Source organism: Triturus cristatus, chromosome 4_1, assembly GCF_964204655.1.
Source record: "Triturus cristatus chromosome 4_1, aTriCri1.1, whole genome shotgun sequence".
Taxonomy (NCBI): Eukaryota; Metazoa; Chordata; class Amphibia; order Caudata; family Salamandridae; genus Triturus; species Triturus cristatus.
The window spans coordinates 150,931,099-150,956,440 of record NC_140585.1 but is presented as its reverse complement, the minus strand read 5'-3'; the positions used below and the strand labels follow the sequence as shown (position 1 = coordinate 150,956,440).

The 25,342-nt window shown below is 36.6% G+C and overlaps 30 non-coding genes across 30 annotated transcripts; all 30 read right to left on the bottom strand.

The window, feature by feature from the left end:
• Positions 1–385: 385 nt before the first annotated feature.
• On the bottom strand, positions 386–458 carry TRNAK-UUU (transfer RNA lysine (anticodon UUU)). The gene has a single exon. It is a non-coding gene; the product is annotated as a tRNA-Lys (tRNA).
• Positions 459–917: 459 nt separating this feature from the next.
• TRNAR-UCU (transfer RNA arginine (anticodon UCU)) lies at positions 918–1,008 on the bottom strand. The gene is given in 2 exon segments: positions 918–953; positions 972–1,008. It is a non-coding gene; the product is annotated as a tRNA-Arg (tRNA).
• A 341-nt stretch (positions 1,009–1,349) lies between these two features.
• On the bottom strand, positions 1,350–1,422 carry TRNAK-UUU (transfer RNA lysine (anticodon UUU)). The gene has a single exon. It is a non-coding gene; the product is annotated as a tRNA-Lys (tRNA).
• An 864-nt stretch (positions 1,423–2,286) lies between these two features.
• Positions 2,287–2,359, bottom strand: TRNAK-UUU (transfer RNA lysine (anticodon UUU)). The gene has a single exon. It is a non-coding gene; the product is annotated as a tRNA-Lys (tRNA).
• Positions 2,360–3,223: 864 nt separating this feature from the next.
• On the bottom strand, positions 3,224–3,296 carry TRNAK-UUU (transfer RNA lysine (anticodon UUU)). Its single transcript has one exon. It is a non-coding gene; the product is annotated as a tRNA-Lys (tRNA).
• An 864-nt stretch (positions 3,297–4,160) lies between these two features.
• TRNAK-UUU (transfer RNA lysine (anticodon UUU)) lies at positions 4,161–4,233 on the bottom strand. Its single transcript has one exon. It is a non-coding gene; the product is annotated as a tRNA-Lys (tRNA).
• Positions 4,234–5,097: 864 nt separating this feature from the next.
• On the bottom strand, positions 5,098–5,170 carry TRNAK-UUU (transfer RNA lysine (anticodon UUU)). Its single transcript has one exon. It is a non-coding gene; the product is annotated as a tRNA-Lys (tRNA).
• Positions 5,171–6,034: 864 nt separating this feature from the next.
• TRNAK-UUU (transfer RNA lysine (anticodon UUU)) lies at positions 6,035–6,107 on the bottom strand. Its single transcript has one exon. It is a non-coding gene; the product is annotated as a tRNA-Lys (tRNA).
• Positions 6,108–6,971: 864 nt separating this feature from the next.
• TRNAK-UUU (transfer RNA lysine (anticodon UUU)) lies at positions 6,972–7,044 on the bottom strand. The gene has a single exon. It is a non-coding gene; the product is annotated as a tRNA-Lys (tRNA).
• An 864-nt stretch (positions 7,045–7,908) lies between these two features.
• TRNAK-UUU (transfer RNA lysine (anticodon UUU)) lies at positions 7,909–7,981 on the bottom strand. The gene has a single exon. It is a non-coding gene; the product is annotated as a tRNA-Lys (tRNA).
• Positions 7,982–8,845: 864 nt separating this feature from the next.
• TRNAK-UUU (transfer RNA lysine (anticodon UUU)) lies at positions 8,846–8,918 on the bottom strand. Its single transcript has one exon. It is a non-coding gene; the product is annotated as a tRNA-Lys (tRNA).
• Positions 8,919–9,377: 459 nt separating this feature from the next.
• TRNAR-UCU (transfer RNA arginine (anticodon UCU)) lies at positions 9,378–9,468 on the bottom strand. Its single transcript is given in 2 exon segments — positions 9,378–9,413; positions 9,432–9,468. It is a non-coding gene; the product is annotated as a tRNA-Arg (tRNA).
• Positions 9,469–9,809: 341 nt separating this feature from the next.
• On the bottom strand, positions 9,810–9,882 carry TRNAK-UUU (transfer RNA lysine (anticodon UUU)). The gene has a single exon. It is a non-coding gene; the product is annotated as a tRNA-Lys (tRNA).
• An 864-nt stretch (positions 9,883–10,746) lies between these two features.
• Positions 10,747–10,819, bottom strand: TRNAK-UUU (transfer RNA lysine (anticodon UUU)). Its single transcript has one exon. It is a non-coding gene; the product is annotated as a tRNA-Lys (tRNA).
• An 864-nt stretch (positions 10,820–11,683) lies between these two features.
• On the bottom strand, positions 11,684–11,756 carry TRNAK-UUU (transfer RNA lysine (anticodon UUU)). Its single transcript has one exon. It is a non-coding gene; the product is annotated as a tRNA-Lys (tRNA).
• Positions 11,757–12,620: 864 nt separating this feature from the next.
• TRNAK-UUU (transfer RNA lysine (anticodon UUU)) lies at positions 12,621–12,693 on the bottom strand. The gene has a single exon. It is a non-coding gene; the product is annotated as a tRNA-Lys (tRNA).
• An 864-nt stretch (positions 12,694–13,557) lies between these two features.
• On the bottom strand, positions 13,558–13,630 carry TRNAK-UUU (transfer RNA lysine (anticodon UUU)). Its single transcript has one exon. It is a non-coding gene; the product is annotated as a tRNA-Lys (tRNA).
• An 864-nt stretch (positions 13,631–14,494) lies between these two features.
• Positions 14,495–14,567, bottom strand: TRNAK-UUU (transfer RNA lysine (anticodon UUU)). Its single transcript has one exon. It is a non-coding gene; the product is annotated as a tRNA-Lys (tRNA).
• An 864-nt stretch (positions 14,568–15,431) lies between these two features.
• TRNAK-UUU (transfer RNA lysine (anticodon UUU)) lies at positions 15,432–15,504 on the bottom strand. Its single transcript has one exon. It is a non-coding gene; the product is annotated as a tRNA-Lys (tRNA).
• An 864-nt stretch (positions 15,505–16,368) lies between these two features.
• On the bottom strand, positions 16,369–16,441 carry TRNAK-UUU (transfer RNA lysine (anticodon UUU)). Its single transcript has one exon. It is a non-coding gene; the product is annotated as a tRNA-Lys (tRNA).
• An 864-nt stretch (positions 16,442–17,305) lies between these two features.
• TRNAK-UUU (transfer RNA lysine (anticodon UUU)) lies at positions 17,306–17,378 on the bottom strand. The gene has a single exon. It is a non-coding gene; the product is annotated as a tRNA-Lys (tRNA).
• An 864-nt stretch (positions 17,379–18,242) lies between these two features.
• Positions 18,243–18,315, bottom strand: TRNAK-UUU (transfer RNA lysine (anticodon UUU)). The gene has a single exon. It is a non-coding gene; the product is annotated as a tRNA-Lys (tRNA).
• An 864-nt stretch (positions 18,316–19,179) lies between these two features.
• Positions 19,180–19,252, bottom strand: TRNAK-UUU (transfer RNA lysine (anticodon UUU)). The gene has a single exon. It is a non-coding gene; the product is annotated as a tRNA-Lys (tRNA).
• Positions 19,253–19,711: 459 nt separating this feature from the next.
• TRNAR-UCU (transfer RNA arginine (anticodon UCU)) lies at positions 19,712–19,802 on the bottom strand. Its single transcript is given in 2 exon segments — positions 19,712–19,747; positions 19,766–19,802. It is a non-coding gene; the product is annotated as a tRNA-Arg (tRNA).
• A 341-nt stretch (positions 19,803–20,143) lies between these two features.
• On the bottom strand, positions 20,144–20,216 carry TRNAK-UUU (transfer RNA lysine (anticodon UUU)). The gene has a single exon. It is a non-coding gene; the product is annotated as a tRNA-Lys (tRNA).
• An 864-nt stretch (positions 20,217–21,080) lies between these two features.
• Positions 21,081–21,153, bottom strand: TRNAK-UUU (transfer RNA lysine (anticodon UUU)). The gene has a single exon. It is a non-coding gene; the product is annotated as a tRNA-Lys (tRNA).
• Positions 21,154–22,017: 864 nt separating this feature from the next.
• TRNAK-UUU (transfer RNA lysine (anticodon UUU)) lies at positions 22,018–22,090 on the bottom strand. Its single transcript has one exon. It is a non-coding gene; the product is annotated as a tRNA-Lys (tRNA).
• Positions 22,091–22,954: 864 nt separating this feature from the next.
• TRNAK-UUU (transfer RNA lysine (anticodon UUU)) lies at positions 22,955–23,027 on the bottom strand. The gene has a single exon. It is a non-coding gene; the product is annotated as a tRNA-Lys (tRNA).
• An 864-nt stretch (positions 23,028–23,891) lies between these two features.
• Positions 23,892–23,964, bottom strand: TRNAK-UUU (transfer RNA lysine (anticodon UUU)). Its single transcript has one exon. It is a non-coding gene; the product is annotated as a tRNA-Lys (tRNA).
• Positions 23,965–24,828: 864 nt separating this feature from the next.
• On the bottom strand, positions 24,829–24,901 carry TRNAK-UUU (transfer RNA lysine (anticodon UUU)). The gene has a single exon. It is a non-coding gene; the product is annotated as a tRNA-Lys (tRNA).
• Positions 24,902–25,342: the final 441 nt, after the last annotated feature.

Genomic DNA, 25,342 nt, shown 5'->3' with positions numbered 1-25,342 from the left:
ACCCAAAGACTTTGAATGCTTTCTCTACATTCGCCTAGAACCCCAAGCCGCTATCCATTGCACCAGAGATCCAACCTGATTCAACAAGGTGAACAGAAATTCTCAAATAAAAAGATGAGCTATCAGCGGTTGACCAACTTTATAAAGTGATTTGGAAACTATAAGCAGGGTTCCATTTTGAACATTGAATTGGGGAAAAGATAATCAACATCTCAAACGACATGATACCGTTGCGGTAAGTCTTCTTAACTCTTGTCAAATGGTACACGACCGATGGGTATTTAATGGCTCCATTAAGAGTAACTTGCAATTACTCTAATGGGACTACTCGTTCATTGGATCCTGAAAAGAGCATGTCATTAGAGTACATTTTCTTTAAACAAACCGCCTGAACAGGGACTTGAACCCTGGACCCTCAGATTAAAAGTCTGATGCTCTACCGACTGAGCTATCCAGGCTCTGATACAGCAAACCTCAAAATCACCTAATCAAAATTTGGCAGTGTCCCAACTAACGCTATGTTTCTTAAGATGGTTACCTGAAGAAGGTACCAAATACACTAGAATATAATAATGAATTGATATTTCAAGCATTTGAAATTTCTTCAGTAAATGTAACCTTATTTTTAGTCCTGAAGTTGCTACTATCTCATTTTTTTGCTGACGTCAAATTCATATGTGTTTATTGACATGGTAAAATTAAGGAAGGGCCCAAAATCTTACTTCCGAGTAAATTATATTTTCATCAGTACAGCTGACAATTTCCTCTTCTGCATAGATTACCCAAATTGAACGGTGTCTCTTTAAAATAGACTTCCTTTTACTGACCTTTTTTAGCAAATGATTTTGGTGAAGCAGAAGCATGCATGCATCGCTTATAACTTCTTTAAATAGTTATGAAATAAACAGGGATAAAACTGACTCTGGTGGGATTCGAACCCACAGCCTTTGAATACCTTCTTGACATTCACCTAGAAGTCCAATGTGCTATCCATTGCGCCACAGAGCCAATTTGCTTGAATGAGGTGCACAGATATTCAGAAATGAAATAATGAGCTTTGAGCTGTTGATCAACTTTATAAAGTTCATTGGATACTATAACCATGGCTATATTTTGAATATTGAATTGGGTAAAAGTTATTCACCGTGTCAAACTACATGATACAGTTGGTAAGTCTGCATACAACTTAAGTTTAGTGTATAGTCATCTGATATATGAGACAGATGGGTTTTTCACTTCTCCATGAAAGACGTTTTTTTTTAATTTTGGTAATGGAATATCTTATTCATCATGCAGTGGAACACAAAAAGAATGTACAATCAGAATACTTTTTCTTTAAAGTAGCCGACCGCCTGAACAGGGACTTGAACCCTGGACCCTCAGATTAAAAGTCTGATGCTCTACCGACTGAGCTATCCAGGCTCTGCAACACTGCAACTAAAAATCAGCTAAAAATGATGTGGACGCACACCAACCTACACTTTAATTCTTAATATGGTTACATATATTAGCAATCAAATATGTAGAGTTTAATAATTAATTGATATTTCAAGCATTTGAAATTTCAGCAGCACACGTAATCTATTTTAAATCCTGAAATTCGTTCTATCTCATTTTCGGCTGACTTAGAAATCATGTCTCTAAATTGACATTGTGAAATTAGTAAAAGGCCAAATACTATTACTAGGTACTAAATTACATGTCCAGCAGTATAACTGGAAATTTACTCTTGGGCATAGATTATGCAACATTTTCAAAGCAAACAGTGTCTGTTTAAATAGACTTTCTTTCACTGCCGTTTTGGTAAATGTCTCTGGTTATGCAGAAGCAGGCATTGTTTGTTACTGTTTCAATTAGTTATAAGATAAAGGAGGGATAAAACTGACCCAGCTAGTATTCCAACCCAAAGACTTTGAATGCTTTCTCTACATTCGCCTAGAACCCCAAGCCGCTATCCATTGCACCAGAGATCCAACCTGATTCAACAAGGTGAACAGAAATTCTCAAATAAAAAGATGAGCTATCAGCGGTTGACCAACTTTATAAAGTGATTTGGAAACTATAAGCAGGGTTCCATTTTGAACATTGAATTGGGGAAAAGATAATCAACATCTCAAACGACATGATACCGTTGCGGTAAGTCTTCTTAACTCTTGTCAAATGGTACACGACCGATGGGTATTTAATGGCTCCATTAAGAGTAACTTGCAATTACTCTAATGGGACTACTCGTTCATTGGATCCTGAAAAGAGCATGTCATTAGAGTACATTTTCTTTAAACAAACCGCCTGAACAGGGACTTGAACCCTGGACCCTCAGATTAAAAGTCTGATGCTCTACCGACTGAGCTATCCAGGCTCTGCAACACTGCAACTAAAAACCAGCTAAAAATGATGTGGACGCACACCAACCTACACTTTAATTCTTAATATGGTTACATATATTAGCAATCAAATATGTAGAGTTTAATAATTAATTGATATTTCAAGCATTTGAAATTTCAGCAGCACACGTAATCTATTTTAAATCCTGAAATTCGTTCTATCTCATTTTCGGCTGACTTAGAAATCATGTCTCTAAATTGACATTGTGAAATTAGAAAAAGGCCAAATACTATTACTAGGTACTAAATTACATGTCCAGCAGTATAACTGGAAATTTACTCTTGGGCATAGATTATGCAACATTTTCAAAGCAAACAGTGTCTGTTTAAATAGACTTTCTTTCACTGCCGTTTTGGTAAATGTCTCTGGTTATGCAGAAGCAGGCATTGTTTGTTACTGTTTCAATTAACTATAAGATAAAGGAGGGATAAAACTGACCCAGCTAGTATTCCAACCCAAAGACTTTGAATGCTTTCTCTACATTCGCCTAGAACCCCAAGCCGCTATCCATTGCACCAGAGATCCAACCTGATTCAACAAGGTGAACAGAAATTCTCAAATAAAAAGATGAGCTATCAGCGGTTGACCAACTTTATAAAGTGATTTGGAAACTATAAGCAGGGTTCCATTTTGAACATTGAATTGGGGAAAAGATAATCAACATCTCAAACGACATGATACCGTTGCGGTAAGTCTTCTTAACTCTTGTCAAATGGTACACGACCGATGGGTATTTAATGGCTCCATTAAGAGTAACTTGCAATTACTCTAATGGGACTACTCGTTCATTGGATCCTGAAAAGAGCATGTCATTAGAGTACATTTTCTTTAAACAAACCGCCTGAACAGGGACTTGAACCCTGGACCCTCAGATTAAAAGTCTGATGCTCTACCGACTGAGCTATCCAGGCTCTGCAACACTGCAACTAAAAATCAGCTAAAAATGATGTGGACGCACACCAACCTACACTTTAATTCTTAATATGGTTACATATATTAGCAATCAAATATGTAGAGTTTAATAATTAATTGATATTTCAAGCATTTGAAATTTCAGCAGCACACGTAATCTATTTTAAATCCTGAAATTCGTTCTATCTCATTTTCGGCTGACTTAGAAATCATGTCTCTAAATTGACATTGTGAAATTAGTAAAAGGCCAAATACTACTACTAGGTACTAAATTACATGTCCAGCAGTATAACTGGAAATTTACTCTTGGGCATAGATTATGCAACATTTTCAAAGCAAACAGTGTCTGTTTAAATAGACTTTCTTTCACTGCCGTTTTGGTAAATGTCTCTGGTTATGCAGAAGCAGGCATTGTTTGTTACTGTTTCAATTAACTATAAGATAAAGGAGGGATAAAACTGACCCAGCTAGTATTCCAACCCAAAGACTTTGAATGCTTTCTCTACATTCGCCTAGAACCCCAAGCCGCTATCCATTGCACCAGAGATCCAACCTGATTCAACAAGGTGAACAGAAATTCTCAAATAAAAAGATGAGCTATCAGCGGTTGACCAACTTTATAAAGTGATTTGGAAACTATAAGCAGGGTTCCATTTTGAACATTGAATTGGGGAAAAGATAATCAACATCTCAAACGACATGATACCGTTGCGGTAAGTCTTCTTAACTCTTGTCAAATGGTACACGACCGATGGGTATTTAATGGCTCCATTAAGAGTAACTTGCAATTACTCTAATGGGACTACTCGTTCATTGGATCCTGAAAAGAGCATGTCATTAGAGTACATTTTCTTTAAACAAACCGCCTGAACAGGGACTTGAACCCTGGACCCTCAGATTAAAAGTCTGATGCTCTACCGACTGAGCTATCCAGGCTCTGCAACACTGCAACTAAAAATCAGCTAAAAATGATGTGGACGCACACCAACCTACACTTTAATTCTTAATATGGTTACATATATTAGCAATCAAATATGTAGAGTTTAATAATTAATTGATATTTCAAGCATTTGAAATTTCAGCAGCACACGTAATCTATTTTAAATCCTGAAATTCGTTCTATCTCATTTTCGGCTGACTTAGAAATCATGTCTCTAAATTGACATTGTGAAATTAGTAAAAGGCCAAATACTATTACTAGGTACTAAATTACATGTCCAGCAGTATAACTGGAAATTTACTCTTGGGCATAGATTATGCAACATTTTCAAAGCAAACAGTGTCTGTTTAAATAGACTTTCTTTCACTGCCGTTTTGGTAAATGTCTCTGGTTATGCAGAAGCAGGCATTGTTTGTTACTGTTTCAATTAGTTATAAGATAAAGGAGGGATAAAACTGACCCAGCTAGTATTCCAACCCAAAGACTTTGAATGCTTTCTCTACATTCGCCTAGAACCCCAAGCCGCTATCCATTGCACCAGAGATCCAACCTGATTCAACAAGGTGAACAGAAATTCTCAAATAAAAAGATGAGCTATCAGCGGTTGACCAACTTTATAAAGTGATTTGGAAACTATAAGCAGGGTTCCATTTTGAACATTGAATTGGGGAAAAGATAATCAACATCTCAAACGACATGATACCGTTGCGGTAAGTCTTCTTAACTCTTGTCAAATGGTACACGACCGATGGGTATTTAATGGCTCCATTAAGAGTAACTTGCAATTACTCTAATGGGACTACTCGTTCATTGGATCCTGAAAAGAGCATGTCATTAGAGTACATTTTCTTTAAACAAACCGCCTGAACAGGGACTTGAACCCTGGACCCTCAGATTAAAAGTCTGATGCTCTACCGACTGAGCTATCCAGGCTCTGCAACACTGCAACTAAAAACCAGCTAAAAATGATGTGGACGCACACCAACCTACACTTTAATTCTTAATATGGTTACATATATTAGCAATCAAATATGTAGAGTTTAATAATTAATTGATATTTCAAGCATTTGAAATTTCAGCAGCACACGTAATCTATTTTAAATCCTGAAATTCGTTCTATCTCATTTTCGGCTGACTTAGAAATCATGTCTCTAAATTGACATTGTGAAATTAGAAAAAGGCCAAATACTATTACTAGGTACTAAATTACATGTCCAGCAGTATAACTGGAAATTTACTCTTGGGCATAGATTATGCAACATTTTCAAAGCAAACAGTGTCTGTTTAAATAGACTTTCTTTCACTGCCGTTTTGGTAAATGTCTCTGGTTATGCAGAAGCAGGCATTGTTTGTTACTGTTTCAATTAACTATAAGATAAAGGAGGGATAAAACTGACCCAGCTAGTATTCCAACCCAAAGACTTTGAATGCTTTCTCTACATTCGCCTAGAACCCCAAGCCGCTATCCATTGCACCAGAGATCCAACCTGATTCAACAAGGTGAACAGAAATTCTCAAATAAAAAGATGAGCTATCAGCGGTTGACCAACTTTATAAAGTGATTTGGAAACTATAAGCAGGGTTCCATTTTGAACATTGAATTGGGGAAAAGATAATCAACATCTCAAACGACATGATACCGTTGCGGTAAGTCTTCTTAACTCTTGTCAAATGGTACACGACCGATGGGTATTTAATGGCTCCATTAAGAGTAACTTGCAATTACTCTAATGGGACTACTCGTTCATTGGATCCTGAAAAGAGCATGTCATTAGAGTACATTTTCTTTAAACAAACCGCCTGAACAGGGACTTGAACCCTGGACCCTCAGATTAAAAGTCTGATGCTCTACCGACTGAGCTATCCAGGCTCTGCAACACTGCAACTAAAAATCAGCTAAAAATGATGTGGACGCACACCAACCTACACTTTAATTCTTAATATGGTTACATATATTAGCAATCAAATATGTAGAGTTTAATAATTAATTGATATTTCAAGCATTTGAAATTTCAGCAGCACACGTAATCTATTTTAAATCCTGAAATTCGTTCTATCTCATTTTCGGCTGACTTAGAAATCATGTCTCTAAATTGACATTGTGAAATTAGTAAAAGGCCAAATACTATTACTAGGTACTAAATTACATGTCCAGCAGTATAACTGGAAATTTACTCTTGGGCATAGATTATGCAACATTTTCAAAGCAAACAGTGTCTGTTTAAATAGACTTTCTTTCACTGCCGTTTTGGTAAATGTCTCTGGTTATGCAGAAGCAGGCATTGTTTGTTACTGTTTCAATTAGTTATAAGATAAAGGAGGGATAAAACTGACCCAGCTAGTATTCCAACCCAAAGACTTTGAATGCTTTCTCTACATTCGCCTAGAACCCCAAGCCGCTATCCATTGCACCAGAGATCCAACCTGATTCAACAAGGTGAACAGAAATTCTCAAATAAAAAGATGAGCTATCAGCGGTTGACCAACTTTATAAAGTGATTTGGAAACTATAAGCAGGGTTCCATTTTGAACATTGAATTGGGGAAAAGATAATCAACATCTCAAACGACATGATACCGTTGCGGTAAGTCTTCTTAACTCTTGTCAAATGGTACACGACCGATGGGTATTTAATGGCTCCATTAAGAGTAACTTGCAATTACTCTAATGGGACTACTCGTTCATTGGATCCTGAAAAGAGCATGTCATTAGAGTACATTTTCTTTAAACAAACCGCCTGAACAGGGACTTGAACCCTGGACCCTCAGATTAAAAGTCTGATGCTCTACCGACTGAGCTATCCAGGCTCTGCAACACTGCAACTAAAAACCAGCTAAAAATGATGTGGACGCACACCAACCTACACTTTAATTCTTAATATGGTTACATATATTAGCAATCAAATATGTAGAGTTTAATAATTAATTGATATTTCAAGCATTTGAAATTTCAGCAGCACACGTAATCTATTTTAAATCCTGAAATTCTTTCTATCTCATTTTCGGCTGACTTAGAAATCATGTCTCTAAATTGACATTGTGAAATTAGTAAAAGGCCAAATACTATTACTAGGTACTAAATTACATGTCCAGCAGTATAACTGGAAATTTACTCTTGGGCATAGATTATGCAACATTTTCAAAGCAAACAGTGTCTGTTTAAATAGACTTTCTTTCACTGCCGTTTTGGTAAATGTCTCTGGTTATGCAGAAGCAGGCATTGTTTGTTACTGTTTCAATTAGTTATAAGATAAAGGAGGGATAAAACTGACCCAGCTAGTATTCCAACCCAAAGACTTTGAATGCTTTCTCTACATTCGCCTAGAACCCCAAGCCGCTATCCATTGCACCAGAGATCCAACCTGATTCAACAAGGTGAACAGAAATTCTCAAATAAAAAGATGAGCTATCAGCGGTTGACCAACTTTATAAAGTGATTTGGAAACTATAAGCAGGGTTCCATTTTGAACGTTGAATTGGGGAAAAGATAATCAACATCTCAAACGACATGATACCGTTGCGGTAAGTCTTCTTAACTCTTGTCAAATGGTACACGACCGATGGGTATTTAATGGCTCCATTAAGAGTAACTTGCAATTACTCTAATGGGACTACTCGTTCATTGGATCCTGAAAAGAGCATGTCATTAGAGTACATTTTCTTTAAACAAACCGCCTGAACAGGGACTTGAACCCTGGACCCTCAGATTAAAAGTCTGATGCTCTACCGACTGAGCTATCCAGGCTCTGCAACACTGCAACTAAAAATCAGCTAAAAATGATGTGGACGCACACCAACCTACACTTTAATTCTTAATATGGTTACATATATTAGCAATCAAATATGTAGAGTTTAATAATTAATTGATATTTCAAGCATTTGAAATTTCAGCAGCACACGTAATCTATTTTAAATCCTGAAATTCGTTCTATCTCATTTTCGGCTGACTTAGAAATCATGTCTCTAAATTGACATTGTGAAATTAGTAAAAGGCCAAATACTATTACTAGGTACTAAATTACATGTCCAGCAGTATAACTGGAAATTTACTCTTGGGCATAGATTATGCAACATTTTCAAAGCAAACAGTGTCTGTTTAAATAGACTTTCTTTCACTGCCGTTTTGGTAAATGTCTCTGGTTATGCAGAAGCAGGCATTGTTTGTTACTGTTTCAATTAGTTATAAGATAAAGGAGGGATAAAACTGACCCAGCTAGTATTCCAACCCAAAGACTTTGAATGCTTTCTCTACATTCGCCTAGAACCCCAAGCCGCTATCCATTGCACCAGAGATCCAACCTGATTCAACAAGGTGAACAGAAATTCTCAAATAAAAAGATGAGCTATCAGCGGTTGACCAACTTTATAAAGTGATTTGGAAACTATAAGCAGGGTTCCATTTTGAACATTGAATTGGGGAAAAGATAATCAACATCTCAAACGACATGATACCGTTGCGGTAAGTCTTCTTAACTCTTGTCAAATGGTACACGACCGATGGGTATTTAATGGCTCCATTAAGAGTAACTTGCAATTACTCTAATGGGACTACTCGTTCATTGGATCCTGAAAAGAGCATGTCATTAGAGTACATTTTCTTTAAACAAACCGCCTGAACAGGGACTTGAACCCTGGACCCTCAGATTAAAAGTCTGATGCTCTACCGACTGAGCTATCCAGGCTCTGATACAGCAAACCTCAAAATCACCTAATCAAAATTTGGCAGTGTCCCAACTAACGCTATGTTTCTTAAGATGGTTACCTGAAGAAGGTACCAAATACACTAGAATATAATAATGAATTGATATTTCAAGCATTTGAAATTTCTTCAGTAAATGTAACCTTATTTTTAGTCCTGAAGTTGCTACTATCTCATTTTTTTGCTGACGTCAAATTCATATGTGTTTATTGACATGGTAAAATTAAGGAAGGGCCCAAAATCTTACTTCCGAGTAAATTATATTTTCATCAGTACAGCTGACAATTTCCTCTTCTGCATAGATTACCCAAATTGAACGGTGTCTCTTTAAAATAGACTTCCTTTTACTGACCTTTTTTAGCAAATGATTTTGGTGAAGCAGAAGCATGCATGCATCGCTTATAACTTCTTTAAATAGTTATGAAATAAACAGGGATAAAACTGACTCTGGTGGGATTCGAACCCACAGCCTTTGAATACCTTCTTGACATTCACCTAGAAGTCCAATGTGCTATCCATTGCGCCACAGAGCCAATTTGCTTGAATGAGGTGCACAGATATTCAGAAATGAAATAATGAGCTTTGAGCTGTTGATCAACTTTATAAAGTTCATTGGATACTATAACCATGGCTATATTTTGAATATTGAATTGGGTAAAAGTTATTCACCGTGTCAAACTACATGATACAGTTGGTAAGTCTGCATACAACTTAAGTTTAGTGTATAGTCATCTGATATATGAGACAGATGGGTTTTTCACTTCTCCATGAAAGACGTTTTTTTTTAATTTTGGTAATGGAATATCTTATTCATCATGCAGTGGAACACAAAAAGAATGTACAATCAGAATACTTTTTCTTTAAAGTAGCCGACCGCCTGAACAGGGACTTGAACCCTGGACCCTCAGATTAAAAGTCTGATGCTCTACCGACTGAGCTATCCAGGCTCTGCAACACTGCAACTAAAAATCAGCTAAAAATGATGTGGACGCACACCAACCTACACTTTAATTCTTAATATGGTTACATATATTAGCAATCAAATATGTAGAGTTTAATAATTAATTGATATTTCAAGCATTTGAAATTTCAGCAGCACACGTAATCTATTTTAAATCCTGAAATTCGTTCTATCTCATTTTCGGCTGACTTAGAAATCATGTCTCTAAATTGACATTGTGAAATTAGTAAAAGGCCAAATACTATTACTAGGTACTAAATTACATGTCCAGCAGTATAACTGGAAATTTACTCTTGGGCATAGATTATGCAACATTTTCAAAGCAAACAGTGTCTGTTTAAATAGACTTTCTTTCACTGCCGTTTTGGTAAATGTCTCTGGTTATGCAGAAGCAGGCATTGTTTGTTACTGTTTCAATTAGTTATAAGATAAAGGAGGGATAAAACTGACCCAGCTAGTATTCCAACCCAAAGACTTTGAATGCTTTCTCTTCATTCGCCTAGAACCCCAAGCCGCTATCCATTGCACCAGAGATCCAACCTGATTCAACAAGGTGAACAGAAATTCTCAAATAAAAAGATGAGCTATCAGCGGTTGACCAACTTTATAAAGTGATTTGGAAACTATAAGCAGGGTTCCATTTTGAACATTGAATTGGGGAAAAGATAATCAACATCTCAAACGACATGATACCGTTGCGGTAAGTCTTCTTAACTCTTGTCAAATGGTACACGACCGATGGGTATTTAATGGCTCCATTAAGAGTAACTTGCAATTACTCTAATGGGACTACTCGTTCATTGGATCCTGAAAAGAGCATGTCATTAGAGTACATTTTCTTTAAACAAACCGCCTGAACAGGGACTTGAACCCTGGACCCTCAGATTAAAAGTCTGATGCTCTACCGACTGAGCTATCCAGGCTCTGCAACACTGCAACTAAAAATCAGCTAAAAATGATGTGGACGCACACCAACCTACACTTTAATTCTTAATATGGTTACATATATTAGCAATCAAATATGTAGAGTTTAATAATTAATTGATATTTCAAGCATTTGAAATTTCAGCAGCACACGTAATCTATTTTAAATCCTGAAATTCGTTCTATCTCATTTTCGGCTGACTTAGAAATCATGTCTCTAAATTGACATTGTGAAATTAGTAAAAGGCCAAATACTATTACTAGGTACTAAATTACATGTCCAGCAGTATAACTGGAAATTTACTCTTGGGCATAGATTATGCAACATTTTCAAAGCAAACAGTGTCTGTTTAAATAGACTTTCTTTCACTGCCGTTTTGGTAAATGTCTCTGGTTATGCAGAAGCAGGCATTGTTTGTTACTGTTTCAATTAGTTATAAGATAAAGGAGGGATAAAACTGACCCAGCTAGTATTCCAACCCAAAGACTTTGAATGCTTTCTCTTCATTCGCCTAGAACCCCAAGCCGCTATCCATTGCACCAGAGATCCAACCTGATTCAACAAGGTGAACAGAAATTCTCAAATAAAAAGATGAGCTATCAGCGGTTGACCAACTTTATAAAGTGATTTGGAAACTATAAGCAGGGTTCCATTTTGAACATTGAATTGGGGAAAAGATAATCAACATCTCAAACGACATGATACCGTTGCGGTAAGTCTTCTTAACTCTTGTCAAATGGTACACGACCGATGGGTATTTAATGGCTCCATTAAGAGTAACTTGCAATTACTCTAATGGGACTACTCGTTCATTGGATCCTGAAAAGAGCATGTCATTAGAGTACATTTTCTTTAAACAAACCGCCTGAACAGGGACTTGAACCCTGGACCCTCAGATTAAAAGTCTGATGCTCTACCGACTGAGCTATCCAGGCTCTGCAACACTGCAACTAAAAATCAGCTAAAAATGATGTGGACGCACACCAACCTACACTTTAATTCTTAATATGGTTACATATATTAGCAATCAAATATGTAGAGTTTAATAATTAATTGATATTTCAAGCATTTGAAATTTCAGCAGCACACGTAATCTATTTTAAATCCTGAAATTCGTTCTATCTCATTTTCGGCTGACTTAGAAATCATGTCTCTAAATTGACATTGTGAAATTAGTAAAAGGCCAAATACTATTACTAGGTACTAAATTACATGTCCAGCAGTATAACTGGAAATTTACTCTTGGGCATAGATTATGCAACATTTTCAAAGCAAACAGTGTCTGTTTAAATAGACTTTCTTTCACTGCCGTTTTGGTAAATGTCTCTGGTTATGCAGAAGCAGGCATTGTTTGTTACTGTTTCAATTAGTTATAAGATAAAGGAGGGATAAAACTGACCCAGCTAGTATTCCAACCCAAAGACTTTGAATGCTTTCTCTACATTCGCCTAGAACCCCAAGCCGCTATCCATTGCACCAGAGATCCAACCTGATTCAACAAGGTGAACAGAAATTCTCAAATAAAAAGATGAGCTATCAGCGGTTGACCAACATTATAAAGTGATTTGGAAACTATAAGCAGGGTTCCATTTTGAACATTGAATTGGGGAAAAGATAATCAACATCTCAAACGACATGATACCGTTGCGGTAAGTCTTCTTAACTCTTGTCAAATGGTACACGACCGATGGGTATTTAATGGCTCCATTAAGAGTAACTTGCAATTACTCTAATGGGACTACTCGTTCATTGGATCCTGAAAAGAGCATGTCATTAGAGTACATTTTCTTTAAACAAACCGCCTGAACAGGGACTTGAACCCTGGACCCTCAGATTAAAAGTCTGATGCTCTACCGACTGAGCTATCCAGGCTCTGCAACACTGCAACTAAAAATCAGCTAAAAATGATGTGGACGCACACCAACCTACACTTTAATTCTTAATATGGTTACATATATTAGCAATCAAATATGTAGAGTTTAATAATTAATTGATATTTCAAGCATTTGAAATTTCAGCAGCACACGTAATCTATTTTAAATCCTGAAATTCGTTCTATCTCATTTTCGGCTGACTTAGAAATCATGTCTCTAAATTGACATTGTGAAATTAGAAAAAGGCCAAATACTATTACTAGGTACTAAATTACATGTCCAGCAGTATAACTGGAAATTTACTCTTGGGCATAGATTATGCAACATTTTCAAAGCAAACAGTGTCTGTTTAAATAGACTTTCTTTCACTGCCGTTTTGGTAAATGTCTCTGGTTATGCAGAAGCAGGCATTGTTTGTTACTGTTTCAATTAACTATAAGATAAAGGAGGGATAAAACTGACCCAGCTAGTATTCCAACCCAAAGACTTTGAATGCTTTCTCTACATTCGCCTAGAACCCCAAGCCGCTATCCATTGCACCAGAGATCCAACCTGATTCAACAAGGTGAACAGAAATTCTCAAATAAAAAGATGAGCTATCAGCGGTTGACCAACTTTATAAAGTGATTTGGAAACTATAAGCAGGGTTCCATTTTGAACATTGAATTGGGGAAAAGATAATCAACATCTCAAACGACATGATACCGTTGCGGTAAGTCTTCTTAACTCTTGTCAAATGGTACACGACCGATGGGTATTTAATGGCTCCATTAAGAGTAACTTGCAATTACTCTAATGGGACTACTCGTTCATTGGATCCTGAAAAGAGCATGTCATTAGAGTACATTTTCTTTAAACAAACCGCCTGAACAGGGACTTGAACCCTGGACCCTCAGATTAAAAGTCTGATGCTCTACCGACTGAGCTATCCAGGCTCTGCAACACTGCAACTAAAAATCAGCTAAAAATGATGTGGACGCACACCAACCTACACTTTAATTCTTAATATGGTTACATATATTAGCAATCAAATATGTAGAGTTTAATAATTAATTGATATTTCAAGCATTTGAAATTTCAGCAGCACACGTAATCTATTTTAAATCCTGAAATTCGTTCTATCTCATTTTCGGCTGACTTAGAAATCATGTCTCTAAATTGACATTGTGAAATTAGTAAAAGGCCAAATACTATTACTAGGTACTAAATTACATGTCCAGCAGTATAACTGGAAATTTACTCTTGGGCATAGATTATGCAACATTTTCAAAGCAAACAGTGTCTGTTTAAATAGACTTTCTTTCACTGCCGTTTTGGTAAATGTCTCTGGTTATGCAGAAGCAGGCATTGTTTGTTACTGTTTCAATTAGTTATAAGATAAAGGAGGGATAAAACTGACCCAGCTAGTATTCCAACCCAAAGACTTTGAATGCTTTCTCTACATTCGCCTAGAACCCCAAGCCGCTATCCATTGCACCAGAGATCCAACCTGATTCAACAAGGTGAACAGAAATTCTCAAATAAAAAGATGAGCTATCAGCGGTTGACCAACTTTATAAAGTGATTTGGAAACTATAAGCAGGGTTCCATTTTGAACATTGAATTGGGGAAAAGATAATCAACATCTCAAACGACATGATACCGTTGCGGTAAGTCTTCTTAACTCTTGTCAAATGGTACACGACCGATGGGTATTTAATGGCTCCATTAAGAGTAACTTGCAATTACTCTAATGGGACTACTCGTTCATTGGATCCTGAAAAGAGCATGTCATTAGAGTACATTTTCTTTAAACAAACCGCCTGAACAGGGACTTGAACCCTGGACCCTCAGATTAAAAGTCTGATGCTCTACCGACTGAGCTATCCAGGCTCTGCAACACTGCAACTAAAAACCAGCTAAAAATGATGTGGACGCACACCAACCTACACTTTAATTCTTAATATGGTTACATATATTAGCAATCAAATATGTAGAGTTTAATAATTAATTGATATTTCAAGCATTTGAAATTTCAGCAGCACACGTAATCTATTTTAAATCCTGAAATTCGTTCTATCTCATTTTCGGCTGACTTAGAAATCATGTCTCTAAATTGACATTGTGAAATTAGAAAAAGGCCAAATACTATTACTAGGTACTAAATTACATGTCCAGCAGTATAACTGGAAATTTACTCTTGGGCATAGATTATGCAACATTTTCAAAGCAAACAGTGTCTGTTTAAATAGACTTTCTTTCACTGCCGTTTTGGTAAATGTCTCTGGTTATGCAGAAGCAGGCATTGTTTGTTACTGTTTCAATTAACTATAAGATAAAGGAGGGATAAAACTGACCCAGCTAGTATTCCAACCCAAAGACTTTGAATGCTTTCTCTACATTCGCCTAGAACCCCAAGCCGCTATCCATTGCACCAGAGATCCAACCTGATTCAACAAGGTGAACAGAAATTCTCAAATAAAAAGATGAGCTATCAGCGGTTGACCAACTTTATAAAGTGATTTGGAAACTATAAGCAGGGTTCCATTTTGAACATTGAATTGGGGAAAAGATAATCAACATCTCAAACGACATGATACCGTTGCGGTAAGTCTTCTTAACTCTTGTCAAATGGTACACGACCGATGGGTATTTAATGGCTCCATTAAGAGTAACTTGCAATTACTCTAATGGGACTACTCGTTCATTGGATCCTGAAAAGAGCATGTCATTAGAGTACATTTTCTTTAAACAAACCGCCTGAACAGGGACTTGAACCCTGGACCCTCAGATTAAAAGTCTGATGCTCTACCGACTGAGCTATCCAGGCTCTGCAACACTGCAACTAAAAATCAGCTAAAAATGATGTGGACGCACACCAACCTACACTTTAATTCTTAATATGGTTACATATATTAGCAATCAAATATGTAGAGTTTAATAATTAATTGATATTTCAAGCATTTGAAATTTCAGCAGCACACGTAATCTATTTTAAATCCTGAAATTCGTTCTATCTCATTTTCGGCTGACTTAGAAATCATGTCTCTAAATTGACATTGTGAAATTAGTAAAAGGCCAAATACTATTACTAGGTACTAAATTACATGTCCAGCAGTATAACTGGAAATTTACTCTTGGGCATAGATTATGCAACATTTTCAAAGCAAACAGTGTCTGTTTAAATAGACTTTCTTTCACTGCCGTTTTGGTAAATGTCTCTGGTTATGCAGAAGCAGGCATTGTTTGTTACTGTTTCAATTAGTTATAAGATAAAGGAGGGATAAAACTGACCCAGCTAGTATTCCAACCCAAAGACTTTGAATGCTTTCTCTACATTCGCCTAGAACCCCAAGCCGCTATCCATTGCACCAGAGATCCAACCTGATTCAACAAGGTGAACAGAAATTCTCAAATAAAAAGATGAGCTATCAGCGGTTGACCAACTTTATAAAGTGATTTGGAAACTATAAGCAGGGTTCCATTTTGAACATTGAATTGGGGAAAAGATAATCAACATCTCAAACGACATGATACCGTTGCGGTAAGTCTTCTTAACTCTTGTCAAATGGTACACGACCGATGGGTATTTAATGGCTCCATTAAGAGTAACTTGCAATTACTCTAATGGGACTACTCGTTCATTGGATCCTGAAAAGAGCATGTCATTAGAGTACATTTTCTTTAAACAAACCGCCTGAACAGGGACTTGAACCCTGGACCCTCAGATTAAAAGTCTGATGCTCTACCGACTGAGCTATCCAGGCTCTGCAACACTGCAACTAAAAACCAGCTAAAAATGATGTGGACGCACACCAACCTACACTTTAATTCTTAATATGGTTACATATATTAGCAATCAAATATGTAGAGTTTAATAATTAATTGATATTTCAAGCATTTGAAATTTCAGCAGCACACGTAATCTATTTTAAATCCTGAAATTCGTTCTATCTCATTTTCGGCTGACTTAGAAATCATGTCTCTAAATTGACATTGTGAAATTAGTAAAAGGCCAAATACTATTACTAGGTACTAAATTACATGTCCAGCAGTATAACTGGAAATTTACTCTTGGGCATAGATTATGCAACATTTTCAAAGCAAACAGTGTCTGTTTAAATAGACTTTCTTTCACTGCCGTTTTGGTAAATGTCTCTGGTTATGCAGAAGCAGGCATTGTTTGTTACTGTTTCAATTAGTTATAAGATAAAGGAGGGATAAAACTGACCCAGCTAGTATTCCAACCCAAAGACTTTGAATGCTTTCTCTACATTCGCCTAGAACCCCAAGCCGCTATCCATTGCACCAGAGATCCAACCTGATTCAACAAGGTGAACAGAAATTCTCAAATAAAAAGATGAGCTATCAGCGGTTGACCAACTTTATAAAGTGATTTGGAAACTATAAGCAGGGTTCCATTTTGAACGTTGAATTGGGGAAAAGATAATCAACATCTCAAACGACATGATACCGTTGCGGTAAGTCTTCTTAACTCTTGTCAAATGGTACACGACCGATGGGTATTTAATGGCTCCATTAAGAGTAACTTGCAATTACTCTAATGGGACTACTCGTTCATTGGATCCTGAAAAGAGCATGTCATTAGAGTACATTTTCTTTAAACAAACCGCCTGAACAGGGACTTGAACCCTGGACCCTCAGATTAAAAGTCTGATGCTCTACCGACTGAGCTATCCAGGCTCTGCAACACTGCAACTAAAAACCAGCTAAAAATGATGTGGACGCACACCAACCTACACTTTAATTCTTAATATGGTTACATATATTAGCAATCAAATATGTAGAGTTTAATAATTAATTGATATTTCAAGCATTTGAAATTTCAGCAGCACACGTAATCTATTTTAAATCCTGAAATTCGTTCTATCTCATTTTCGGCTGACTTAGAAATCATGTCTCTAAATTGACATTGTGAAATTAGTAAAAGGCCAAATACTATTACTAGGTACTAAATTACATGTCCAGCAGTATAACTGGAAATTTACTCTTGGGCATAGATTATGCAACATTTTCAAAGCAAACAGTGTCTGTTTAAATAGACTTTCTTTCACTGCCGTTTTGGTAAATGTCTCTGGTTATGCAGAAGCAGGCATTGTTTGTTACTGTTTCAATTAGTTATAAGATAAAGGAGGGATAAAACTGACCCAGCTAGTATTCCAACCCAAAGACTTTGAATGCTTTCTCTACATTCGCCTAGAACCCCAAGCCGCTATCCATTGCACCAGAGATCCAACCTGATTCAACAAGGTGAACAGAAATTCTCAAATAAAAAGATGAGCTATCAGCGGTTGACCAACTTTATAAAGTGATTTGGAAACTATAAGCAGGGTTCCATTTTGAACGTTGAATTGGGGAAAAGATAATCAACATCTCAAACGACATGATACCGTTGCGGTAAGTCTTCTTAACTCTTGTCAAATGGTACACGACCGATGGGTATTTAATGGCTCCATTAAGAGTAACTTGCAATTACTCTAATGGGACTACTCGTTCATTGGATCCTGAAAAGAGCATGTCATTAGAGTACATTTTCTTTAAACAAACCGCCTGAACAGGGACTTGAACCCTGGACCCTCAGATTAAAAGTCTGATGCTCTACCGACTGAGCTATCCAGGCTCTGCAACACTGCAACTAAAAATCAGCTAAAAATGATGTGGACGCACACCAACCTACACTTTAATTCTTAATATGGTTACATATATTAGCAATCAAATATGTAGAGTTTAATAATTAATTGATATTTCAAGCATTTGAAATTTCAGCAGCACACGTAATCTATTTTAAATCCTGAAATTCGTTCTATCTCATTTTCGGCTGACTTAGAAATCATGTCTCTAAATTGACATTGTGAAATTAGTAAAAGGCCAAATACTATTACTAGGTACTAAATTACATGTCCAGCAGTATAACTGGAAATTTACTCTTGGGCATAGATTATGCAACATTTTCAAAGCAAACAGTGTCTGTTTAAATAGACTTTCTTTCACTGCCGTTTTGGTAAATGTCTCTGGTTATGCAGAAGCAGGCATTGTTTGTTACTGTTTCAATTAGTTATAAGATAAAGGAGGGATAAAACTGACCCAGCTAGTATTCCAACCCAAAGACTTTGAATGCTTTCTCTACATTCGCCTAGAACCCCAAGCCGCTATCCATTGCACCAGAGATCCAACCTGATTCAACAAGGTGAACAGAAATTCTCAAATAAAAAGATGAGCTATCAGCGGTTGACCAACTTTATAAAGTGATTTGGAAACTATAAGCAGGGTTCCATTTTGAACATTGAATTGGGGAAAAGATAATCAACATCTCAAACGACATGATACCGTTGCGGTAAGTCTTCTTAACTCTTGTCAAATGGTACACGACCGATGGGTATTTAATGGCTCCATTAAGAGTAACTTGCAATTACTCTAATGGGACTACTCGTTCATTGGATCCTGAAAAGAGCATGTCATTAGAGTACATTTTCTTTAAACAAACCGCCTGAACAGGGACTTGAACCCTGGACCCTCAGATTAAAAGTCTGATGCTCTACCGACTGAGCTATCCAGGCTCTGATACAGCAAACCTCAAAATCACCTAATCAAAATTTGGCAGTGTCCCAACTAACGCTATGTTTCTTAAGATGGTTACCTGAAGAAGGTACCAAATACACTAGAATATAATAATGAATTGATATTTCAAGCATTTGAAATTTCTTCAGTAAATGTAACCTTATTTTTAGTCCTGAAGTTGCTACTATCTCATTTTTTTGCTGACGTCAAATTCATATGTGTTTATTGACATGGTAAAATTAAGGAAGGGCCCAAAATCTTACTTCCGAGTAAATTATATTTTCATCAGTACAGCTGACAATTTCCTCTTCTGCATAGATTACCCAAATTGAACGGTGTCTCTTTAAAATAGACTTCCTTTTACTGACCTTTTTTAGCAAATGATTTTGGTGAAGCAGAAGCATGCATGCATCGCTTATAACTTCTTTAAATAGTTATGAAATAAACAGGGATAAAACTGACTCTGGTGGGATTCGAACCCACAGCCTTTGAATACCTTCTTGACATTCACCTAGAAGTCCAATGTGCTATCCATTGCGCCACAGAGCCAATTTGCTTGAATGAGGTGCACAGATATTCAGAAATGAAATAATGAGCTTTGAGCTGTTGATCAACTTTATAAAGTTCATTGGATACTATAACCATGGCTATATTTTGAATATTGAATTGGGTAAAAGTTATTCACCGTGTCAAACTACATGATACAGTTGGTAAGTCTGCATACAACTTAAGTTTAGTGTATAGTCATCTGATATATGAGACAGATGGGTTTTTCACTTCTCCATGAAAGACGTTTTTTTTTAATTTTGGTAATGGAATATCTTATTCATCATGCAGTGGAACACAAAAAGAATGTACAATCAGAATACTTTTTCTTTAAAGTAGCCGACCGCCTGAACAGGGACTTGAACCCTGGACCCTCAGATTAAAAGTCTGATGCTCTACCGACTGAGCTATCCAGGCTCTGCAACACTGCAACTAAAAATCAGCTAAAAATGATGTGGACGCACACCAACCTACACTTTAATTCTTAATATGGTTACATATATTAGCAATCAAATATGTAGAGTTTAATAATTAATTGATATTTCAAGCATTTGAAATTTCAGCAGCACACGTAATCTATTTTAAATCCTGAAATTCGTTCTATCTCATTTTCGGCTGACTTAGAAATCATGTCTCTAAATTGACATTGTGAAATTAGTAAAAGGCCAAATACTATTACTAGGTACTAAATTACATGTCCAGCAGTATAACTGGAAATTTACTCTTGGGCATAGATTATGCAACATTTTCAAAGCAAACAGTGTCTGTTTAAATAGACTTTCTTTCACTGCCGTTTTGGTAAATGTCTCTGGTTATGCAGAAGCAGGCATTGTTTGTTACTGTTTCAATTAGTTATAAGATAAAGGAGGGATAAAACTGACCCAGCTAGTATTCCAACCCAAAGACTTTGAATGCTTTCTCTTCATTCGCCTAGAACCCCAAGCCGCTATCCATTGCACCAGAGATCCAACCTGATTCAACAAGGTGAACAGAAATTCTCAAATAAAAAGATGAGCTATCAGCGGTTGACCAACTTTATAAAGTGATTTGGAAACTATAAGCAGGGTTCCATTTTGAACATTGAATTGGGGAAAAGATAATCAACATCTCAAACGACATGATACCGTTGCGGTAAGTCTTCTTAACTCTTGTCAAATGGTACACGACCGATGGGTATTTAATGGCTCCATTAAGAGTAACTTGCAATTACTCTAATGGGACTACTCGTTCATTGGATCCTGAAAAGAGCATGTCATTAGAGTACATTTTCTTTAAACAAACCGCCTGAACAGGGACTTGAACCCTGGACCCTCAGATTAAAAGTCTGATGCTCTACCGACTGAGCTATCCAGGCTCTGCAACACTGCAACTAAAAATCAGCTAAAAATGATGTGGACGCACACCAACCTACACTTTAATTCTTAATATGGTTACATATATTAGCAATCAAATATGTAGAGTTTAATAATTAATTGATATTTCAAGCATTTGAAATTTCAGCAGCACACGTAATCTATTTTAAATCCTGAAATTCGTTCTATCTCATTTTCGGCTGACTTAGAAATCATGTCTCTAAATTGACATTGTGAAATTAGAAAAAGGCCAAATACTATTACTAGGTACTAAATTACATGTCCAGCAGTATAACTGGAAATTTACTCTTGGGCATAGATTATGCAACATTTTCAAAGCAAACAGTGTCTGTTTAAATAGACTTTCTTTCACTGCCGTTTTGGTAAATGTCTCTGGTTATGCAGAAGCAGGCATTGTTTGTTACTGTTTCAATTAGTTATAAGATAAAGGAGGGATAAAACTGACCCAGCTAGTATTCCAACCCAAAGACTTTGAATGCTTTCTCTACATTCGCCTAGAACCCCAAGCCGCTATCCATTGCACCAGAGATCCAACCTGATTCAACAAGGTGAACAGAAATTCTCAAATAAAAAGATGAGCTATCAGCGGTTGACCAACATTATAAAGTGATTTGGAAACTATAAGCAGGGTTCCATTTTGAACATTGAATTGGGGAAAAGATAATCAACATCTCAAACGACATGATACCGTTGCGGTAAGTCTTCTTAACTCTTGTCAAATGGTACACGACCGATGGGTATTTAATGGCTCCATTAAGAGTAACTTGCAATTACTCTAATGGGACTACTCGTTCATTGGATCCTGAAAAGAGCATGTCATTAGAGTACATTTTCTTTAAACAAACCGCCTGAACAGGGACTTGAACCCTGGACCCTCAGATTAAAAGTCTGATGCTCTACCGACTGAGCTATCCAGGCTCTGCAACACTGCAACTAAAAATCAGCTAAAAATGATGTGGACGCACACCAACCTACACTTTAATTCTTAATATGGTTACATATATTAGCAATCAAATATGTAGAGTTTAATAATTAATTGATATTTCAAGCATTTGAAATTTCAGCAGCACACGTAATCTATTTTAAATCCTGAAATTCGTTCTATCTCATTTTCGGCTGACTTAGAAATCATGTCTCTAAATTGACATTGTGAAATTAGAAAAAGGCCAAATACTATTACTAGGTACTAAATTACATGTCCAGCAGTATAACTGGAAATTTACTCTTGGGCATAGATTATGCAACATTTTCAAAGCAAACAGTGTCTGTTTAAATAGACTTTCTTTCACTGCCGTTTTGGTAAATGTCTCTGGTTATGCAGAAGCAGGCATTGTTTGTTACTGTTTCAATTAACTATAAGATAAAGGAGGGATAAAACTGACCCAGCTAGTATTCCAACCCAAAGACTTTGAATGCTTTCTCTACATTCGCCTAGAACCCCAAGCCGCTATCCATTGCACCAGAGATCCAACCTGATTCAACAAGGTGAACAGAAATTCTCAAATAAAAAGATGAGCTATCAGCGGTTGACCAACTTTATAAAGTGATTTGGAAACTATAAGCAGGGTTCCATTTTGAACATTGAATTGGGGAAAAGATAATCAACATCTCAAACGACATGATACCGTTGCGGTAAGTCTTCTTAACTCTTGTCAAATGGTACACGACCGATGGGTATTTAATGGCTCCATTAAGAGTAACTTGCAATTACTCTAATGGGACTACTCGTTCATTGGATCCTGAAAAGAGCATGTCATTAGAGTACATTTTCTTTAAACAAACCGCCTGAACAGGGACTTGAACCCTGGACCCTCAGATTAAAAGTCTGATGCTCTACCGACTGAGCTATCCAGGCTCTGCAACACTGCAACTAAAAATCAGCTAAAAATGATGTGGACGCACACCAACCTACACTTTAATTCTTAATATGGTTACATATATTAGCAATCAAATATGTAGAGTTTAATAATTAATTGATATTTCAAGCATTTGAAATTTCAGCAGCACACGTAATCTATTTTAAATCCTGAAATTCGTTCTATCTCATTTTCGGCTGACTTAGAAATCATGTCTCTAAATTGACATTGTGAAATTAGTAAAAGGCCAAATACTATTACTAGGTACTAAATTACATGTCCAGCAGTATAACTGGAAATTTACTCTTGGGCATAGATTATGCAACATTTTCAAAGCAAACAGTGTCTGTTTAAATAGACTTTCTTTCACTGCCGTTTTGGTAAATGTCTCTGGTTATGCAGAAGCAGGCATTGTTTGTTACTGTTTCAATTAGTTATAAGATAAAGGAGGGATAAAACTGACCCAGCTAGTATTCCAACCCAAAGACTTTGAATGCTTTCTCTACATTCGCCTAGAACCCCAAGCCGCTATCCATTGCACCAGAGATCCAACCTGATTCAACAAGGTGAACAGAAATTCTCAAATAAAAAGATGAGCTATCAGCGGTTGACCAACTTTATAAAGTGATTTGGAAACTATAAGCAGGGTTCCATTTTGAACATTGAATTGGGGAAAAGATAATCAACATCTCAAACGACATGATACCGTTGCGGTAAGTCTTCTTAACTCTTGTCAAATGGTACACGACCGATGGGTATTTAATGGCTCCATTAAGAGTAACTTGCAATTACTCTAATGGGACTACTCGTTCATTGGATCCTGAAAAGAGCATGTCATTAGAGTACATTTTCTTTAAACAAACCGCCTGAACAGGGACTTGAACCCTGGACCCTCAGATTAAAAGTCTGATGCTCTACCGACTGAGCTATCCAGGCTCTGCAACACTGCAACTAAAAACCAGCTAAAAATGATGTGGACGCACACCAACCTGCACTTTAATTCTTAATATGGTTACATATATTAGCAATCAAATATGTAGAGTTTAATAATTAATTGATATTTCAAGCATTTGAAATTTCAGCAGCACACGTAATCTATTTTAAATCCTGAAATTCGTTCTATCTCATTTTCGGCTGACTTAGAAATCATGTCTCTAAATTGACATTGTGAAATTAGTAAAAGGCCAAATACTATTACTAGGTACTAAATTACATGTCCAGCAGTATAACTGGAAATTTACTCTTGGGCATAGATTATGCAACATTTTCAAAGCAAACAGTGTCTGTTTAAATAGACTTTCTTTCACTGCCGTTTTGGTAAATGTCTCTGGTTATGCAGAAGCAGGCATTGTTTGTTACTGTTTCAATTAGTTATAAGATAAAGGAGGGATAAAACTGACCCAGCTAGTATTCCAACCCAAAGACTTTGAATGCTTTCTCTACATTCGCCTAGAACCCCAAGCCGCTATCCATTGCACCAGAGATCCAACCTGATTCAACAAGGTGAACAGAAATTCTCAAATAAAAAGATGAGCTATCAGCGGTTGACCAACTTTATAAAGTGATTTGGAAACTATAAGCAGGGTTCCATTTTGAACGTTGAATTGGGGAAAAGATAATCAACATCTCAAACGACATGATACCGTTGCGGTAAGTCTTCTTAACTCTTGTCAAATGGTACACGACCGATGGGTATTTAATGGCTCCATTAAGAGTAACTTGCAATTACTCTAATGGGACTACTCGTTCATTGGATCCTGAAAAGAGCATGTCATTAGAGTACATTTTCTTTAAACAAACCGCCTGAACAGGGACTTGAACCCTGGACCCTCAGATTAAAAGTCTGATGCTCTACCGACTGAGCTATCCAGGCTCTGCAACATTGCAACTAAAAATCAGCTAAAAATGATGTGGACGCACACCAACCTACACTTTAATTCTTAATATGGTTACATATATTAGCAATCAAATATGTAGAGTTTAATAATTAATTGATATTTCAAGCATTTGAAATTTCAGCAGCACACGTAATCTATTTTAAATCCTGAAATTCGTTCTATCTCATTTTCGGCTGACTTAGAAATCATGTCTCTAAATTGACATTGTGAAATTAGTAAAAGGCCAAATACTATTACTAGGTACTAAATTACATGTCCAGCAGTATAACTGGAAATTTACTCTTGGGCATAGATTATGCAACATTTTCAAAGCAAACAGTGTCTGTTTAAATAGACTTTCTTTCACTGCCGTTTTGGTAAATGTCTCTGGTTATGCAGAAGCAGGCATTGTTTGTTACTGTTTCAATTAGTTATAA